This window comes from Monodelphis domestica, chromosome 8 (genome assembly GCF_027887165.1).
Source record: "Monodelphis domestica isolate mMonDom1 chromosome 8, mMonDom1.pri, whole genome shotgun sequence".
Taxonomy (NCBI): Eukaryota; Metazoa; Chordata; class Mammalia; order Didelphimorphia; family Didelphidae; genus Monodelphis; species Monodelphis domestica.
This window is the reverse complement of record NC_077234.1, coordinates 158816522-158838303: the sequence shown is the minus strand read 5'-3', so window position 1 is coordinate 158838303 and position 21782 is coordinate 158816522. Positions and strand designations below refer to the sequence as shown.

Genomic DNA, 21782 nt, shown 5'->3' with positions numbered 1-21782 from the left:
TCTTTGTTAAGTCCAGAAGTATGTTTTTATAGTGATTGGTAAGAGCTTGATGATCTTTAAGGCTCTTCCTTATTTTCACAGTCGACAGATCTATTTAAGAAATCATTTAAAAATGTTGATCAGCATTGGACTCTTTCTAATTTATCATTGTGTAAAAAAATCCTCAACAACCCTGGATTGTTTTCAGAAATATTGGGAGCTGGATGAATTTAACAGCTGCTTTAGAGTGTGTGGGGAGCTATGCCAGCTACATCGTTGTTACTAATTGTGTAGTATATACTTTGGCATTTTCTATAGGAATGTGGTTTTCAGCTGATGATGAATGGCCTAATAACTAGTTTCTTACTGTGGCTCTCAGAAAAAAAGATTGCTTTTGTGTCTTAATTATGCATACCTGGTTTAGCTAGTTGGTCTAAGATCTAGAATGGAGAACATTATTTAAATCTGTTGGTGTCCAGTGTTTCTGTTCCCTCTGAAATTTGGCTTTTAGGCTAGAAAAAAGGTTCCTTATTTCCTGACCATGAAGATCGAACATTTTTTGTCTCATTGTTAGTAACTCACATTTATATATCATGTTAAGATTTCTAATATGTCTGTGAGATGGGCAGTTATTATTAATGACTATTAATTTTCTTATTAAACTGTGACCCAGAGGAACTATCTCAAAGTTTTATAGACAGTATATACTCAGTAGAAATGCAAAATATTTTATATATACTATGATTTTAGATCACCTATATACATGTTTGTCATTCCTAATGAGGGGGAAATGGGAAATGGTGCATAGAGTATTAAACCTGGAGCCAAAATCTGAACTCCTACCTGTGTGACTTTGGGCAAGTCACTTAACTTCTGTCTGTCTTAGTTTCTTTCAATGTGAAATGGGGATGATGATATCTCATAATTCACAGAATTGTGAGATTCTGATAAGATGATATTTATTATTATAGAAAAATGCATTTTAAGTCTCATGATAAGGCTGAAATATCTGGAAATTTTTACTTTATGATTCCTGCTAGCATTAGCTGGTATTTTGTGGCAAGGGGAGAAAAAAGACTGAAACGAATATCTGTCTAACTTTATGACGGTCTCTGAAATTCTTAAAGCATGAATAGTAATGGTATTCAAATGAAAGCTGAATGAATCACTTAAGTGGCATGTTTCTACATTCCTATATTTTTCTTACAGCTTTGATTTCCTGGACTGGCTCTCAAAATCACTTCGATTTCCATCCTTTTTGCCATAGAATATCAGAGTACACGAGGTCTTCCTTTGCTTCTGTACATATAAGGAAAGGAAAAGACTATTAGACCCTTTCCTACATTTGTCTCATAAGTCATTGGAGGAGTAAGCAGTGCTATGCATGTGGCTGAATGGTATGATGAGAAATAGAATAAAATGTCTTTGGTTTGACAATATCTTCTGAAAGAATCTTAAAAGAACATTAAAATCAGGAGAGACACCAAGAAAAAATGGAATGGAAATACCAGGAAATCTTTAATGGTTGTGGAGTGTATTGTGTGTTTGGGGGGATTCCAGTGGGCCCATCCTTAATTTTGGATATGCTGCTGCCTATTCATAAAAGTCAGGAATTCTAAGAGCAACTCCCAGGCATTGGCTTACCACTTCTGGAAATACATTCATGGGAAGGGCTGAATAGCGGCGGAATAGCCGGCCACAGGATGTGTAATAAAAACGTTGCCATTTTTCAACATCTGATAAAGTGATGACTAGCTAACTGCATAAACAAATTGAACTTGGAATTTCGGAGTTGGAAGGGCCCTGAGAGGACATCTCATCCAACCCATATTAAAAAGGAGCTTTCTCTGCAACATTCTTACAAGTGGTTATATAGCCTCTGACTGAAGACTACTAAAAACAAGATACCTTACAGGATAGTGCAGTGGAAAGAACAATGGCTTTGTAGTTAAAAGGTCTTAGTTCAAACGCTGGGTCTTCTTATTACCTCTGTGGTTTGGGGCAAGTCATAAACTTCCATGAGCCTACCTTTTTTTATCTATAAAATCTCTAAGGGACAATTAAAATATACCTAATCCTTCTTCCAAATGACAGGTTTTCTGATACTCGAGGAAAGCTATTAAATCCCTTCTGATTTTAGTGTTCCAAAGGGAGAGGTTTAAATAATTTTCTTTCTTAGATAATAATGTGGCACAGTGCCAAAGGTGTTCTACTTGAAGTCTCAGGATCTGGGTTTTAATCCTGACTCTGACATTTACTACCTGAGTAACTTTGGGGAAATTATCTGACCTCAGTTTCCTTATCTTCAAAACGAGGGGGTTGGATTAGGTAATTTTTAAAGATTCTTACCAGCTCTGAATTCAGGACATTATGATCCTATGACCTGACCCAAGGTTCCAGTGAGCTGTAAATCTACAACTCTATACATACTTTTAATACCAATTTTCCACAAGGTAGACTCGTTTTTGTTGACTATCTTGAAAGGAAGAGAGTGCAATTTCATGGACAGCTGAAGAAAGGGCATTTTTCTTATTCAGTCAGGTCAGTCATATCTGACTCTTCATGACCCCACTTGAGGTTTGTTTGTTTTTTTGGCAAAGATACTAGAGTGCTTTGCCATTTCATTTTCCAGTTCATCTTATAGAAGAGGAAACTGAGGCAAACAGGGTTAAGTGACTTGCCTAAGGACACACAGTTAATATGTGTCTGAGGTCAAATTTGAACTCAGGTCTTCCTGACTCTATGTCTGTTGCTCTATCCACTGTGCTCCCTAGCTGCCTAGAAAAAGGTACAGAATTGGGTATTTGTAATGTTATTTGATATTCCTCAATTCACACCATTCTAAATGGGCATGTATGTCTTCTTTAGTTGCTTCTGGCTTGAAGAAAAAGTAGTTGATAATATTGTTGGATGCTGGATGTTATGTGGGGGGTTAGCAGGGTGGAAAGACCTGATAAATATTTAGAATAATAAGAGCTAGAAATCTGATCTCAGGAAGGCCCCCCCAAAATGGGGGGGAGATAGAAACTCTAGGAAACTGTTCTCTGGTGGGGAAGAGAGAGACCCTAGAATCTCCCTCTCTGAGTAGGAGAAATGACAGGAATACACCAAGTGAAAGGCGTGATGCAGATTTCCAGGCAGAGGAGTACAATATAAAAAGAGAACTTTCTCTAGATAACAGTGTGGTATAGTGAATAGTATATTGGCTTTAATGTCAGAAATACTTGGGTTTAAAAGCTGTCTCAGCCACTCACTATGTGACTAGGTGGTTTATCATAATAACAGCATTTGAGGGCCCCAATTCTTTATCTGTAAAATGAGGGTGTTGAGTTTTGTGAGTTTAATACCCCTTCCAGCTCTAAATCTATGATTCTATGGACTACTACTGTTGGGACAGTGGGTAGCTTATCTCCAAGGTAAGTCCAGAACATGCCCCTGAAGAACGGTCACTGATTAACCCCTGATCTTCTTAATTCCTGGAGAAGACAAAGTCTCCATTGCTTCATTTTATTTATGGCTCTGTGGCAAACTATCCAAGGCTTTCAATCCTGTTTGACTCTGATCCATGGGATTCCATCAATCCTTTGGGGAGGAGGAGAGGTTCTTACTCAAGTGGGATTCTTCTGCATATTTTAACATCACACATATTCTTGGGGAAGAGCCAATGGGAATGCTTTCCCATGACATAATAGGAAACTGGGCTCACATTTTACATATGACTATGGGTGTTAGAAAACTCTTGAGCTGAGACTCCATTGTGCCACACTCTTGCAACATCACCTGCCCACCCACCCCTGTTCTAATCCTACATGTCCTGGATGACATATTTTGAACTCTTGCACTAAAGCTTAAAATATAAAGTTATAGCTGCAAGTGACCTTGGCAATCAACTAGTCCACCTTATTCATTTTATAGATGAGGAAATGAATGCGTAAAAAGGTTTAATAACATGCTTACAGTTATATAGTTAATAGAGACTTGGGTCTTGGAATTAAGTCACCTGCCCTTGATGAATGCTCTTTCTGTGATGCTTCATCCAGTTTATAACATTTAGGTGTCATCAGTGCCTGAGTGAGAGTGATATTTATCAGTGGAAATTAAATTAGATACATTACCATCTGCTTTGCTACTGTACCCTAGGAACCATGGGACCTTTCCATCTGACTTGAGACTGAAACCTTCCATATGTGTAGTCTCCCCCATTAGAATATGAGCTCTTGAGCAGAGACTGCTTTACTTTTGAATTCCTATCTCCAGCAGTAGCATAGTGCTTTGCACATAGTAAGCACTTAATAAATGTTTTATTTCTTCAATGATTCATTCAATCCTGAACATGGTAGACACTAATTCAAAGGTGGAACCATCTTTAGGATAATCTGTGCATTTAAATTACATTTTGGATTTAATTATGTAAAAGTTGTATATACATATATACACATATACATATATATATTTTCTTTTTAAGTCAGAAAGTTCTTGGTCAGACCACATTAGTTATAACTCTGCCACTGATTTTTCCATTGAGGAGTGAGGTCTCTTCCTCTCCTATTCTATGTTGAAATACTGTCAATCACTTTCTTTCCCATTCTTTTCTGGCTCTTTTAGGGTGGCTTTACAACACTGGTGCAGTAGCATGGCTATGGGGTTCCTAATACAGCTTTTCTCCCAAATCCTCCTTACTTTCACCAACATTTTCAACATTTCCTTGTCCCACTGCCCAAGATGCTACAGTTACCTTCCCTCTAAAATTATGTTCCATTTACTTTATTGTATCTTTTATAGAACTTTATGTATAAGTTTTTCCCTGCCATTAAAATATAAGATCCATCCAAATATATGCAAACATATTAATGGTAACTCTTTTTATAGTGACAAAGAATTGGAAACTGAGGAAGTACCCATCAACTGGAGAAGTGCCAGACAAGTTATGGTGTATGAATCTGATGGAAAACTATTGTGCTGTAAGAAATAAGGAAGGAGATCATTTCAGAGAAACTTGAGAAGACTTACATGAAGTGATGCAAAATGAAGTGAACAGAACCAGTAGAAGAATTTATACTGTAACAACAATTTTATAAGGACAAGCAACTCTAAAGATATATGAACCCTGAGCAAGATACTGACTAATTACAATTCCAGAAAATTCATGTTATTTCATGCCACCGACCCTGTTAGAGAAAGGATCAATTCAGAATACAGATTGAGAAATAGCTTTTGTTTTGTTTTAAATATGCTCAATGTGAAAATTTGTTTTGCTTGGCCAAACCTATCTATATCAACTGTTAAGAAGAATTGGAGATTGAGAGAATGAAAAAAGTAAAATTAGTGAAGACTAAAAGGCAAAAAGAAAAAAAAAAGATTAAGTTCTTTGATGGTAGGGACTATTTTTTTTTTTGCTTTTCTTTGTATTCCCAGTAGATGGTTCACAACACAAAGTAAATACTTAATAAATATTTGCTGATTGAGTGCTATCACATTTTGCATCATGACTCAACAATAATGAGATTGTGTGTTAATATAACATTGAAAAGAGTTTACAAAGTGCTTTGCAAGGTTAAGTGGTATAAACATTAAGGTTCCCATTTTCCAGATGAAATAACTGACTCTGAGAAGGTAAGAGATTTGCCTAGTCATACTAATAGTCAGTGGGAGCGTTGGGGCTTAAAATGTATACCTTCTGACTTAAATCTAGTATGTTTTCTAGTATTTCATTTTGATTCTCCATTTGATTTGAGCTTAAGATATTTTAAAAAGGACCTTTAGAACCCTAAGAAATTTTCTTATCATTTCACTGAGAGATCTCCAAGTCTCTCACCAGAGTTACTATGTTACTGTCATTCCTACTTTAATTATGTGAATCAACATTAAAACCTGAATAAGCATTTGCATTAGGCATTACAGAGCTGCATTCACAAAATGTTCCCAGAATCTGGTTTATGAAATCTGTCATTTAAAATTATTTGTGTTTTCACCGGCATGAGTTAGCATTTTATGTAAAGTGAAATTACTACTCACAGTTGTAGAATAAAAATCTTTACTTTATTTTTTGAATTTTTAAAGCCCTATTATAAATTGCTAGAGGTGAACTGCACAATAATGCCATAAAAATAAAACAGAAAACCTTTAAAGTTGCATTCCAGAAAATATATACTTATCACAGATCATAAATGCAGTCACAGATAATTTTAAACATATGGTAAGTTTCTTCTTAAGTACTTATATTTTAGAAGCCATAATTGTGCTCTAAATCTTTTTCTAGTCACAGGATAATTTTGCCTTGAAAATTTGTGTAGATAGGCCTGCTACTTCTTTCTCCACAATATTTATGGGAACTGGATTGGCTAACAATTTGAAATTCATTAATTCTGGCTATAATTTCCTATAACTAAGGAGGTTCATGTCTACTTAATCAACACAGTGTTGTTCCATCACATTAAACTATGAGCTGCAAACAATAAACAGATTATTTCGAGATCACTTCTCAGTTCCTAAGTTATGGAAACAACATGCGAAAGTACTATGTAGAGTCACTCATGAAATACTGCTTTGTATCCACAGTTCTAGCAGTAATTTGACCAGAGTTGCATTCACTTCTTCTGTAATTCCAGTAGGGTTCATGAGAAAGCAGTGTTTGATTTCAAATCAGAGGGCTTGCATTCAAATCTCATCTCTGACTCTGACTCTGGAGGAGTCAACAAAGGGGGCTATAATCACTAATTTAATCACAATAATAGTTTAATAGAACCTTTTCGATAATGTACAATCTGATGCTTAAAATATGTACCACTGCAATAGGGAAAAAAAGGAGTCTTGGTTGATGCCTCTGAATCAGTTTCTTCATTTGTCACCTAGGGATAATAATATTTGCACTACCATTCTCATAGGGCTGTTTTGAGTTTACACAGTAAATGTGAATCATTATGATTAGTGCTTGCTTGGCATTCTGTAGGTCTTTAATAAATGCTTGTTGAATGAAATTAAATTGAATTTAAAATGAATTAATATTTCATGTTAAAAGGCAAAATTTAGCCTTTTATCTTAAAGGGCAAAAAATCAGCATGCCACTGTACTCTCGAGATATTTCAGGGCATGTTGCAAATAATAATCTTACACTTAGATGCTGCCTTAAAATATATGGAATAGAAATTTTGTTGCAACATGAAAGTATTCATATTAGACTCTGGATCTGGAGTCAGCAAGATTGGAGTTCAGATTCAGTTTCCAATACTTTTTAGCCACATGGCTGTAGGCAAATCACTTAATCAAGGATATCCTCAGCTTTCTCATCTGTAAAATGGGGTTAATAATAATAGCCATCTCCCAGCATTGTTGAGAGAATAAAATGAAATGTTGAGAGAAAAAAATGTAAGGTACTTTGCAAAAATTAAAGCCCTATCTAAATGCTAGCTATTATTGTTATTATTGTTTACCAGAAAAAAATATCTCCTTCTTCTTTGTGTTAAAATGATTTTATTGGTGACTTTTGGGTGAGAGAGAAGTAGTCTTAAAATTTAAGTTTTCTGTCTGAGTTTGCTACCTGATTATATCAACACATCACATTCTTACCTTGCTTTCCCTATTTGAAAATAAGAATAAGGATGTAGATTCTTCTCTATTTCATTTTAATCATGTGACCTATAATCCATGACTCTAAAGTACCACACACTGAATCAATCCTGTTACTTAATATTGTGAATCATATAACTTATAGGATTTTTGAATTAGATTTTGAATTGAAGAGAACTTGATATAGGGTTCCCAAAAGTTGTAGTGCAGTTTTAAGGTATTTTTTTTAAACCCTTACCTTCCATCTTGGAGTCAATACTATGTATTGGCTCCAAGGCAGAAGAATGGTAAAGGCTAGGCAATGGGGGTCAAGTGACTTGCCCAGGGTCACACAGCTAGGAAGTGTCTAAGGTCAGATTTGAACCTAGGACCTCCCGTCTCTAGGCCTAGCTCTCAACACACTGAGCTACCCAGCTTCCCCCTTTAAGGTATTTTTAAAAAAATAGTCAAAAACTATACAAAGACTTTTGGCACTCCCTTTAACGTATGCCTAAAATAGGGATGTAGAGTCTGACAATGGATGGCCCTTTTTGCCAAACTTCACTGAAATTATATTTTTTAAGTAGTAGTATGGTATAGTGGGGCTTAGAGTCAAGAAGGGCTAGGTTCAATTCCTGCCTCTGACACAGCCTGGCTGTGTCATCCTGGATAAATCACTTAACCTTGCCATGGCCATGACCACTCTCCAAGACTAACCGTCCATTCATTGAGAAAGTTTCCTGACCCAGGAGTTCTCTATACCAATAAAACCCAAAGTCTGGACAAAGAAAAGAAAGACTAACTTTGTTTTCTGAAAATGGACCACAAAAATCTAACCTATATAGATGGGTACTTAGAGACATTTAGATAACTCCCATATTTTGGAGAAGAGGAAGCCAAGAAAGTTGAAAGGATACTTCTGAGAAATATTTTCTAAGGCAGCTAGTGGTTGCGAATTTTTTGATAGATACAACTTTAGGGGAAAAATACTAACAACAGAAAATTGGAAGCCAACACGAAAGATTTTTTTCTTTCTCTCACAAAAAAGCACATAACTATAAACGCCCTTTGCCAAACATAAATTGTAAGCTATAATATCGGTATTTATTCTGCCTTCTATGTAATCACTATTGTCAGTATCTTTGACACTTAAATTTCCTGAATTTATATCTAGCCTTAACCTCTAATTTATATGCTTTCCCACACATAACCTAGTTCTAGTGGGGAAACTTAATTATAGGCTGTACAACTAATAGAAGCCAAGGAATGTTTTACAAAAACAATGCTATTGAAATTGCTATGGAAATGAATCGCCAAAATATTGTTTGGCCTCTGAGACACACCAAACCTGGGAAACATTTTATGAAATGCTAAGGAAATAGGATGTGAAAGTAATATATTCACTCATTCAGATGACTTGTACTTGGTACACTAGTAAATATGTGGCTTCCCCTCCCCACAACAAAAACCAAACAATTTAGATTACCCAGAAGAAGAGTACGATAGGAGTATCTAGGCAACCCAGTGGAGAGCAATCCAGATCTAGAGACCAGAGGTCCAGGGTTCAAATGTGACCTGAGATACTTCTAACAGCGTGATCTTGGGAAAGTCACTTAACCTTAATTGCCTAACCTGTGCCATTTTCTGCCTTGGTATGAATACTTAATATCAATTCTAAGATAGAAAGTAAGGGGGGGGGAGAGTACATTGTTCTCTAGAAGGCCACTTTGTATCTCATTGATATTATTTTTGATAACTACAACATAATGCTATTATCTCCCCTATACCCCAATTACCTGGTATTTACTTTACATATATTTTATATTTACATACAAGTATAAGTTTTTCCTTGAGGATGGAGACTCATTTTTGTCTTGTATCACCAGAGCCCAGTACAGCGCCTGGCTTATTTGTTGACTGTTTGAAACTGAAGCTCCCCTAATTTAACTGATTTTTCCCAAGGTCACAAAATTAGATGGTCCTGGAAAAATCAAGATTCCAAGCCAGGTTTTTAGACTCCAAGTCAGAGCTCTTAGCAATCTCTCTTCAGTTTTAAATCACTTTTCTGCTGCAGAATTGAGACAAAGAAGCTCATGGAGCTACTTTGATACCGAGTCTCTTGTGTATCTGATAAAAAGATGAATTAATTATAGAATTCTGAAGACAAAATTTAATGAAACATCATTGATCTCAAACTTTACCTTGTGTGTGATTACAAATGATTTATAAAAATGATAAGAAAAACCAGTGATTTCTATTACTTATCTTGCGTAAACATTTTCTAATTGATAATATTTCAACAAATAGACTTGAATCACAAAAGACAGGTTCAAAGTCTCAGGTCCACTTGAAGCAATAGGCAATGAAATGAAAATTTCCATTACTGATTGTTAGAGAAGAAATAGTTTCTGAAAATCATCTAGTACAATTACCTCCTTTCACTGATAAAGAACTAAGATACTAAAAGATTAAATGATTTGCCACTGACCCTCACCTAACACCCAGCTCTCACTTGTGGCTCCTAGTAGCTGCTAGCATGCGGCAGCGGCCACACCCCGGGCAATGGCTTCGACAGGCCGGCTAAACCTTGTGAGGGTAGCCATCGGGTCGTCGTTGACCCCTGGTGAACCAGGGCTTTGCTCACCCAGCATGTGAAGACTGCTTCGGTGGAACAGGCGGAAGAAACCAACAAGAAGGTTCAACGGCTGAGATGGCGATGCAGCAAGGCACTGTGGAGTGCTTAGGGAGTGATGGAGCACAAAAGACAACACGGCCATCCAACGCAGCTGAGGAAGTCTCCAGGTGTAATGACTTTTCATGCCACTGGACCCAGGCTTCCAACGCTGAGAGAGTGGGACTGTCTCTGTGCATCGACTTTTCCACTTAAATCTTCATGCACAGGTGTCTTTGTGCACAAAAACGCACAAAGACAATTGTCATCCTCGGTTCGAGAGACAACCAACAGAAAAGGCACCTAAATGATGCCGTGGATAATGTGCCAGGCCTTGAGTCAGACCGGAGTTCAAATAGGGCCTGAAAAACCCACTAGCTGTGTGATCCAGGACAAGTCATCTAAACTACTTGTCTCAATTTTCTCTTCTAAAAAATGAGTCAGAGAAGAAAATGGCAAATCACTCTTGTGTCTTTGCCAACAAAATCCCAAATAGAGTCATCAACTGAAACAACTGAAAAAAATTAACAAAATTAAAGCAACTAAAATTTTGCTCCATATTTATGAAATTGTCAAAGATGACAAAAAAAGATAGTTATTAGAAGGGTTATAGAAAAAAATAAGGAAATTGTACACTGTTCATGAACCTCTGACTTGTATTTGTCATTCAGGTAAAGAATTTGGAACTATGGCCCCAAAGTCACTAAACTCTGTATGCATACTGATTCAGTGACACAATTTCTAGTCCTCTTCTCCAAACTGTCAAAGAACAAAAAGGTCCGATAGGTATAGAATTGTATATAGCGATTCCTTTTGGTAGTAGCAAAGAATTGGAAACTAAGGAGGTTGGGAAGGCTATTTGGGAAGTGCTAAACAAAACATGCTATCCTTAGAGAATTTTATTGAGTCCTATGAAATGATTATAATCTTAGAAAAACCTGGGAAGACCTACATGAATTTATATGAAGTAAAGCAAGCAGAACCAGAGAACAATCTATACCATAACAATATTATAAGGAAAAATAACTGAAAGTCTAAAAGATTCTGATCAATTTAATGACCTTTTATAATTTCAAAGGATTGATGACAAAACATACTACTCATCTCCAGACAGAGAGGTGATAGACTCAATATAAAGAATAGTTTTCATACACAGTTAATGCAGGTATCAATTTTGATTGACTATACATATTTGTTACGGAGAGTTTCTTTTTTATAGGGAAGATGAAGATATTGGGATAAATAGAAAGAAAGAAAAGAGGTACCTTTTAAAAATGCACAGAGGAGAACCAAACATGATTAGAAAGAAGCACAGACATACAGGATAACACTGAAAGTTAAAAGTTGAAGCTATTACAGTCTTAAAAGAATAAGCAGGGGGCAGCTGGGTGGCTCAGTGGATTGAGAGACAGATCTAGAAACGGGAGGTCCAGGTTCAAATCTAAACTCAGACACTTCCTAGCTATGTGAATCTGGGGCAGTTACTTAAACCCCCATTGCCTAGCCCTTGCTGCTCTTCCACCTTAGAACCAATATACAGTATTAATTCTAAGACAGAAGGTAAGGGTTTAAAACAAGAGTAAGCAGTAGGTGTACAACCTTTTTTCCTATACAATTTTTACAGAATATTAATTTTATTTGATGTTTCTTAAGTTCAGAATGAAAGTGAATTTTAAAGATTTAAAATTATTTGTCGAAGGTTATATATCTAGCAAGCCATTTGAACCCGAGTCTTCTGAACCTAAGTCCAGTTTTCTTCCTACTCTGTACTCTCCTGAGCAATTGCTAGAAGTTCTTCCCCCCAAGCTTAAACTCATTACTCAGAAATAAAATTAGCTTTAATATTCTTTAAATTGCTTCTATGCTTCTAGGATCTGTTAAGTCACTGTATGACTAGTTCTTACCTAGAAGCCGAGATAGAAATTCTCTGAATGACTGCTTCTTTGGGGATTGTTATGCACAGCTATCTGTATATCTTCCATACACGAGCTACCAAATGTTCTGTGAGCTTTCTCTGGTCTTTTTAATATTTCCTTTCTACCAGTGAAGTCCTCGAGTTGTGCATCTACTATCTTTCACTAGATACATAGCAGCCCATCTCATTTTCTGGTCATATCAGCCTTTGGCGGTACCAGTTATGTGCAAGTTATTTTGACATCAGAAAACTATATGATTTTACTACTGTAAATGAAATGGAAGATGTTTCATAGTCATCTATTTGTTTTGTTACTCTACAGAGGAAGATTCTAATTGACTTACAAGTGGACCCTCCCATATGTGTCATCTCCCTTCATTAGAACAAGAGCCTTGGGAGCAGCTGGGTAGCTCAGTGGATTGAGAGCTAGCCCTAGAGATGGGAGGTCCTAGGTTCAAATTTGGCCTCAGACACTTCCCAGCTGTGTGACCCTGGGCAAGTCACTTGACCCCCATTGCCTAGCCCTTACCACTCTTCTGCCTTGGAGCCAATACATAGTATTGACTCCAAGACGGAAGATAAGGGTTTAAAAAAAAAAAAGAACAAGAGCCTTGTGAGGCCAAGGACAGTATTCTTGGAGCTCTGCAAAGAATAATCAATGAATGATTTCCTCATTTGTTCTTTTGCTCAAGTTATTGCTGATAATGCTTTTCAAAACAATTTTGAAATCAAGAATGTACACATGGTATAAAAGATTAGACGGGGAATGAAGGAAATTGAAGGATGAAATGCTGTCCTATGTACCTCTTCTTTATAATATAACGCGTAACAACATGTACTATTATGATAATAGCTTTTTATTATTTTTATTTGGTTGTATTCATGAGGATTGGTTCTTGTGTTCCCTTAGAATACAGGAAAAAACAAGAAATATGGTTTAAGTAAACATTTATGAATACAAATGATATGTCAAATTGAATTTTAGGCAACCTCAAGCTTTGGACCTTGAGTCAGGAAGACCTGAGTTCAAATCCACTCTCAGACACTGGACAACTCACTCAACCTCTGCCTGCCTCAGTGCCCTCATGTGCAAAATAAGTATAATAGCAGCATCTACTTCTCAGGGTTGTTGTGAGGATGACATGAGCTATTATTCGGAAAGCATTTTGCAAGCCTTAATCACTATATAAATACTGGTTTTTATCTTTCTTTTTTCTATGGCTTCTATGCTACCACTGACACTTTAGGGTGATTGTCGATTCATAAGACTTAGAGCTGGAACAGGTCTGAACCAAAATCTAATTGAACCTACTTACTCTGTAGATGAGAAAACTGGCACCCAAATAAGCTATCCAAAGGTAATAAGTAGTGAGGCTGAGATTGAAACAAAAGTCATTTGACTCCAAATCCAGGGCTTTTTCCAAAGCAACATTTTTCAACTGACATTTTTATAGCAGTCAGGAAATGCTGAGCAATCAGAATAATTGTAAAACATCCATTATAACAACAGGTAAGAGTGAAACATAAAAAATACAACCATGAAAAATGGACTATCATCTTAAGGAAAACATAAAGCCACGAAGGGAGGGAAAACGCACCCAATGGAAATCTGAAACTGCACTTACAAGTAAGAAGAAAACAGATGACTTCAGCAAAACCAGAAAATGACATCACTTGGCCTTACATAATGCAGCCACTTAACTAAGTGAATACTCTTAATTTACGGCTGTAGAACTGATACTTGGAGAAAAGTCTTTGAAAATTTCAGCTGCCCTTTGCCTTATGAGAAACTGAATACTTTTACTCAGCTTTTAAATGTGGTACAAGGGAAAGCACCTGCTTCAAAAATGAAAAGTCTTAATGCACTAAATTAAGGAGACCTTGTCATTTGGTGATTTTTTTTTTGATTCTCTGATTCTGAGGATTTTGGCTACAATGATACTTAGATGCATCCTTTGAGTACCCAAAGAAATGGAAACGAGGATTTATTAAGTACTTACCAGGTGTCAAGCTTCTAATAAATATTTAATCATTTGATCCTCACAACCACCAGGGCAGGTAGATACTCTTGTTGTCTCCATTTTACAGTTGTGGAAAGTGAGACACAAAGAGATAAGTAAGTGACTTGCTCAGGGTCACACAGCTAGTAAGCATCTTAATGTCAAATTTGACCTCAGGTCTTCCTGACCAGGGCCAATCCACTCTGTCATCTAGCAAATGATTTTAATATATAATGCCTAAACTGGTATTATAAACTATTTACTTAGGAAAGAAAAAATGGAATTAATATTTTAATTTCACTGATTTTAGACTTTTTAAAATTCTTCACTAAAGGAATAGAGTTTGTCACTGAAAAAAGAAATAAATTTTTATCATTTACATAAATATTGATTATATTTTATATATTATATAAAATTATATTTTGCATGAACAAAATCAGTACAGCTAGGTTTGTGAAAATTGTTCAAATCTAGAATTCCACCAAAGTGAATCCCTTATATGTAAATGCCTCCAGTGTATGCATACCATCAATTTGTTTCTAATTAAATATAATATTCTCTTAGAGAGTTACTTAAAAGATCCCGAAAGGTCAATTGATTTGCTGATAAACTCATAATTAGTTTGTATCAGAAGCAGGACCTGTACATTAGCCTTCCTGACTAGGATACAGGTGAGGCCTTTATCCACTAGCCACAGTTACCTCTTGATTTTGAAAATGAAAGAGAATTATATAGACTTGGTTTTTCATGTATTTGATTACTATAGTAAAGACTGTTTACCCCCTAATACAATGCTAAAAACCCATCAAGAAGAATACACATATTCTGGAAGGATGGGTTGGGAATAAAAGTAGGGGAAGGGTTTTGTAGAGAAAAAGAGAGCTGGGGAAACCAACTAAAGGACTTCTATGATACCCTGTATTAGGATCATTTTATCATTAAACACTTAATATTTATATTGGATATATATTGTAACTTTTATAATTAGAAAAGTGGTGTCTACAATATAGCATGAAGCATATATTTAAAACATCCCAACAACTAATCCTAATGCTATACACAGTTTTTGACAAAATAAGCAAGGAAGTTTTACCAAATTCCTTTTATGATAAAAATATGGTACTGATTCCAAAACCAGTAGACCAAGAACAGAGAAAAAAACTACAGACCAATCTCCTCAATGAACATAGATGCAAAAAAATTTAAAACTAGCAAAAAGACTTCAGCAAGTGCTCATGAGGGTTATTCATTTATGATCAGGTGGGATTTATACCAGGAATGCAAAGATGGTTCAATATTAGGAAAACCATACACATAACTGACCATATCAATAAACAAACCATAAAAAATCACATAATTATCTCAATTGATGAAGACAAAAGCCTTTGACAAAATATAACACTCATTCCTATTGAAAACACTAGAGAGTATAGGAGTAGATGGACCTTTCCTAAAAAATAATAAAAAGTATATATTTAAATCCATCAGGAAGGATCACCTGCAATGGGGATAAATTAGAAGCCTTCCCAATAAGTTCAAGAGGGAAGCAAGGACGCCCATTATCACCTCTATTATTTAACTAGTAGAAGCAATTAGAGAAGAAAAAGAAATTGAAGGGATTAAAGTTGGCAATGAGGAGACTAAAATATCACTCTTTGCAGATGATATGATGGTCTACTTAAAGAATCCAAGAGAATCAATTAAAAGACTAGTGGAAATAATTAACAACTTTAGCAAAGTTGCAGGGTACAAGATAAATCCACATAAATCATCAGCATTTCTATGTATTTCCAACACATTTCAGCAGCAAGAGTTAGAAAGAGAAACCTCACTTAAAATCAAACTAGACAATATAAAATGTTTTGGAATCTATTTGCCAAGACAAACACAGGAATTATATGAACACAACTATAAAACACTTTCCACAAATTAAAACTAGATCTAAATAATTGGAAAAACAGTAACTGCTTATGTGTAGGATGAGCTAATATAATAAAATGACAATCCTAATCAAATTAATTTACTTATTCAATGCCATGCCTATCAAATTACCAAGAAACATTTTTACTGAATTTGAAAGAAATATAACAAAGTTCATTTTGAAGAGCAAAAGATCAAGAATATCAAGGGAAATAATGAAAAAAAAATGTGAAGGATGTTGGCCTAGCATTACCAGATTTTAAACTGTATTATGAAGTACTGGTCCTCAAAACAATATGGTATTGGCTAAGAGACAGAAAGGAGGATTAGTGGAATAGACTTGGGATAAGTGACCTCAGTAAGATAGTGTATGATAAACCCAAAGATCTTAGCTTTGGGTACAAAACCCACTATTTGGCAAAAACCGCTGGGAAAATTGGAAAACTGTATGGGAGAGATTAGGTTCAGATCAACATCTTACACCCTATACCAAGATAAATTAATAATGGGTAAATGACTTAAATAAAAAGAGGGATTATAAGTAAATTAAGTGAACATAGTAAAATAGTATACCTGTCAGATTTATGGGAAAGGAAAGAATTTAAGACCAAGCAAGAGATAGAGAATATTATAAAATGTAAAATGAATAGTTTTGATTACATTAAATTAAAAAGGTTTTGTACAAACAAAACTAATGCAACCAAAATTAGAAGGGATGCAACAAATTGGGAAAAAACCCCTTTACAACAAAAACCTGACAAAGGTTTCTCAAATTTATAAGGAGCTAAGACAATTGTGCAAAAAATGAATTCAGATAAAGCAATCAAAACTATTAATAAGCACATGAAAAAAGTATTCTAAATCTCTCATAATTAGAGAAATGCAAATCAAAACAACACAGAGGTACCACCTCACACCTAATATACTGGGCAATATGACAGTAAAGGAAAATAATAAATGTTGGAGGGAATGTGGCAAAATTGGGACACTAATACACTGCTGGTAGAGCTGTAAATTGACCAAACCATTCTGAAAAGCAACTTGGAACTAAGGGTTTTTAAAGATTGCTTGCCCTTTGATCCAGCAATATCACTTTGGGCTTGTACCCCAAAGAGATAATAAGGAAAAATACTTATAAAAATATTTATAGTTGTGCTTCTTATAGTGGCAAAAAAATTTGAAAATGAGGAGTTGTCCCTTGATTGGGGAATGGCTGAACAAATTATGGTGCCTGTTTTTTATGGAATACCATTGAGCTGAAAGAAATAATGAACTAGAGGAATTCCATGTGAATGGGAATGACCTCTAGGAATTGATGCAGAGTGATAGGAGCAGAACCAAGAGAATATTGTACACAGAGACTGATATACTGTGGCACAACTGAACACAATGCACTTCTCTATTAGCAACAATGCAATGATCCAGGACAATTCTGAGGGACTTATGAGAAAGAACACTATCCACATTCAGAGAAAGAACTGTGGGAGTAGAAACAGAGAAGAAAAATATATAATCAGTCACATGGTTTGATGGGGATATGATTGGGGATTTTGGCTTTAAAAGATTATTCCATTGCAAATAGGAATAACATGAAATTAGGTTTTGAACAACAGCACATGTATAACCCATGGGAATTGCTTGTCAGCTCCAGGAGCGGGGAGGGAAGAAGGGAGGTAAAAAACATGAATCATGTAACAATGGAAAAATATTCTTAATTAATTACTTAATTAAAGAAAAAGAAAAGATCCCTATATGTGGATTCTGAGGCCTTGGGTTTGAATCATGTCTCTGTTTCTTTCTACTTGTGTGACTTGGGCAAATCACCTTGTCTTCCTAGCTCTTACTCTCCTCTTTTGCAAAGCTGATGGATGACATAATCTTTATCCATCTTTCTAGCTTGGGGTCTGTCATTTTATTTTAGTATTGTATTGTTATGGCAAAACACCTACCACTACAGTCATTTCAGGTTGATAGAAGAAGTTTCCTTACCTGGATTTTCTTATATGAGTGAATCACAGATCTATATCTAAATAAAAACATCTACTTACACAGAGGCATATTGGGATTCAAAATGCATGGAAATATTTCCTTCTTAAGGGCTCAGTAACGGGACCTCGGGATACTCACTGTCACACCATCACTTTAGAGCTTTCATTCTAAAACTTTTTGCTTTTGGCTTCTCATCTTTGCTACCAAAGGACCCAGCAAAATGATGATAGGCTATGTATGACCTTCCTACCTGGGATCACTATTTTGTTCATATTTTCTTTCAAATGAAATCAGAGGAATGAGCATAAGAAGTAAAATTAGATTGTCAAAATAAGCCCCATGTGTACTTTGCCAGGTAATTTGTGTATTAAATTGGGAAAAATCTAGGAGGTGTGAAAAAAAAAATTTCTTCTAATAATATTTCTTGCATCTTTCCCTGGATGTTGTCAAATATGTAGAAATGAAGGATAGAATATGGAGCAGGGAATTAGTCTAGCTACTACAAAGTTAAGGATTTAGTTTTGTTTACCCCTCCTGAAAAATGTAGTTATCTGTATAATAGGGGAAATAAGAGAAGCATACACATACTAAAATGTGATGATTTTGTTTCATGAATTTTTTTAGCAAAAACAAAAAAAATCAATAAAAATGTATTTAGAAAACTCTTTTCTCATCCAATGTAAAAGAAAACATGGCTGCAGGAACTGCTTGTCCAAAATCCAGACATTTTAAGAGCAGGCATGGCTCATTTCTTGATGGTGTGAAAGATATAGAATGTTATTTTTATGGACCAAAGCTTTTATTTAGATCATAATATGTCCAATTGCCTGAAAAGCATCCTATCTATCACAAAAAACCCTACTGCTGTTAAGTCAAAAGATTGTATTTGTAGATCATTTTGGCCAATTCCTTTCCTAAAAGCTCCTAGGTCTTTAAATGACCCCATTTCCAAGATGATCTTTAAACTTTATGAAATCTTAAAACCATATAAACCCATAAAAATGGATGCAGGGGTTAGGGGATTTGAGATTGACAATAGCAACAGTAGCCAGGTTGCCTTGTGGTTCTTGCATTCATCAGTGTGATCCGATGGACTCTTATCTGTTCATGAGTAAACTGCCAGGGCTCAGCTTCTATTGGGGGGGGGGGTGTAGGAGATCTTTACTTTTGGGTTTTTTCTTCTCTCCTGTGTATTTGTGAAGTTGAATTTGGAGCTTTATGAAGGAAGGCTGTGTCTAGGCTATTAGTATATCCAAAGAGGAAATGGGGCACTTAGGTGGGGATGTATATGATGCAAATGGTGGTCAGCCAATTGGAGGACAGGAAGGTAGGTTGCCTACATCTTCAGAGTGATAGTCAATAGCAAGGCTTGTTTCCACATAACAGCCTAACACTCCTTGGTCCTCTCAATGCTCTCCCACACCATATCCTGTGACAACTTTACATCATCCTCCATCCTAGTGGGATTTCAATACCTCAGGGAAGTTATGACTTACACTGATGGTTACCAACAACTGTTATAAAGGTGTCCTTGAGAAAAGGGCACCCCCAGATTACCTCAGTAGCTATGGCAAACACCCTGGTAGGAAGGTCTATGTGCTTGAGGGAAGACCACTTAATAAAATGTCCACATCCTTTCTTCCTTCCTCTCCACCAATTTTTCATCTTGGGTCTCATGAGTCAAAAATACTAAAGAGGCATGAATGGATTATGATCTAGATCATAGATATTATAACATTATCTTTCCCCCAAAACCCACTCATATTTCTACTTTCCTGTCACTGGGTAGGGCACCACCATCCTTCCAGTGACCCAAGGGCTCAAAACCTTTGTGCCATTTTTGACTCTTTACCTTCTGTCTTTCACACTGACATATTGATCCAGTTGACTATCCCCATGCTGACCTCCACATTTCTGACCTATTCCCTTCTCTACTTATGTGCCCTCCACTGTAGTTCAGGTCCTTATTACCTTTCCCTTAGGCACAACAGCCTCCTAATTGGTCTCCTTGCCTTAAATCTCTCCTCTTTCCTACTTATCCTCTACACAGCTACTGAAGTGCAAGTCAAGACAGAATGACTAACTTGCAGCAAAAGGGAAGATATGAACAAGAATTGCCCAGGTTAGGTAGTCATGGATAAGTTAGAATCTTTGTCACTGGAGAAGAAATATGCAACAATCTCATAGACTACAGATCCACTGAAGTATCTGCATATTCCTAGCACCTACTGTCCTGGCTTGTACATAGGAAGAACTTAAAAAAAGCTTGCTGAAGATAATTCTCCGTAGAGCACCCAATATGCTTGAAGCCTTCCTGTGATTCTTTTCATATTGTGGTTATCAGTACCGTGCTTGAGCTCAATGTTGGCTGTCCCTTGTTTTCAGTAGAAGTGGCCCACTTCCTTTCCTAGTTATAGTGTGAAAGGATAGGCTGTTGTATATGGATTGAGGAAGAACTGCGTTTGAATCCCATTGTTTATACTTACAAATAAATGTGACTGGGCAAATTACTTAAACTTCCTGAGCCTTTGCTTTCTCATCAAAAAAAAAGGGGGGGGAAATAATGTTATTGTTAAAAAGATGGGATTTTGTGGAATCAAATAATTTGGTGTCAAGGAAAATTATGTAGATTTACCCAGACAGGATCCAGACCACTCCTATATGTGAGTACACTACCAAAATCTTTACTAGACTCTCTTTTTCTCTCTTTACAATATATTACTTGGTGGTCTTTTCAGCTCCCATGGGTTCAGTTATTACTCTTATACAGAGAATTCCAAAATCTATATATCTAGTTGTAGTCTGATTCTTGATTTCTAGTCCCATTTTACCAGTTCCCAATAGACATTTTCGCTTGCATATCTTATAAATATCTCAAACACAACACATCCAAAATAGAACACATTATCTTTTATTTCAAATAAAAAATCTTTCTATCTTAGTTTTATGAAGGATACTACCATCCTTGCAACTGCCCACACTCAAAATTTTGCAATAATCCTTAACTTCTCAATTTTTCTCATATCTTCCCCCAGTCCTGCATCCAATTGACTGCTAAGTTTCATTGATTCTATTTCCATAGCATCTCTTGAATCTGACCCCTTTTCACCATTCACAGGATCCCCACTGTAGTTCAGGTTCTTCTCTCATCTGGACTATTGTGATAATCTCTTGGCTTGTCTCTAAATTCCAGTTCCAGTCTTCTTTAGTTGTCTTCCACAAAGGAGCAAAAGGGATATCCCTAAACCAGTCTATGTCATTCTCTTGCTCAAAAAAGTTTCAAAACCTAAGTGTGGCCTATAGGTTAAAATATATACTCCATTTTTCATTTAAAGCTCTAGCCTACCTTTCCAGACTTATTATTCATGTTTTTTTCTGTGGTCCATTCAAACTAGCCTACTTGCTCTTCCCCAAACATACTATCTTCAACCTTTGCATGATTAGACGGCCATGTCTAGACCACACTTTCTCCTCATCTCTACCATTCAGAATTCTTAGTTTCCTTACAAAGCTGAGCTCAATTGTCACTTCTTATATGATGCCTTTCCTGATCTTTGCTCTCACTCCACCCTACCCCAAACTGCTTATTCATTTCCCCAACCCTCAAAATTATAGTGCCTTTTATTAACTTTGCATATATTTTGTATTTACTTAATATGTGTACATGTTGTTTTCTTGAAATCAGGGAGTTTCATTTTGTCCTTGTATTTTCAGTAATTAGCACAATGATTGCTGAATCAATGAATGAGTGTAGAAAATTAGA

At 36.0% G+C, this 21782-nt stretch overlaps 1 protein-coding gene and 1 long non-coding RNA gene across 3 annotated transcripts in view; one reads left to right on the top strand and one right to left on the bottom strand.

The window, feature by feature from the left end:
* Window positions 1-21782, bottom strand: part of GPC6 (glypican 6) — a 1241421-nt gene that overhangs the window by 285892 nt on the left and 933747 nt on the right. The window lies entirely within an intron of this gene.
* On the top strand, window positions 19404-20529 carry LOC130455854 (uncharacterized). The gene is made up of 2 exons (XR_008914055.1): window positions 19404-19601; window positions 20070-20529. It is a non-coding gene; the product is annotated as an uncharacterized LOC130455854 (long non-coding RNA).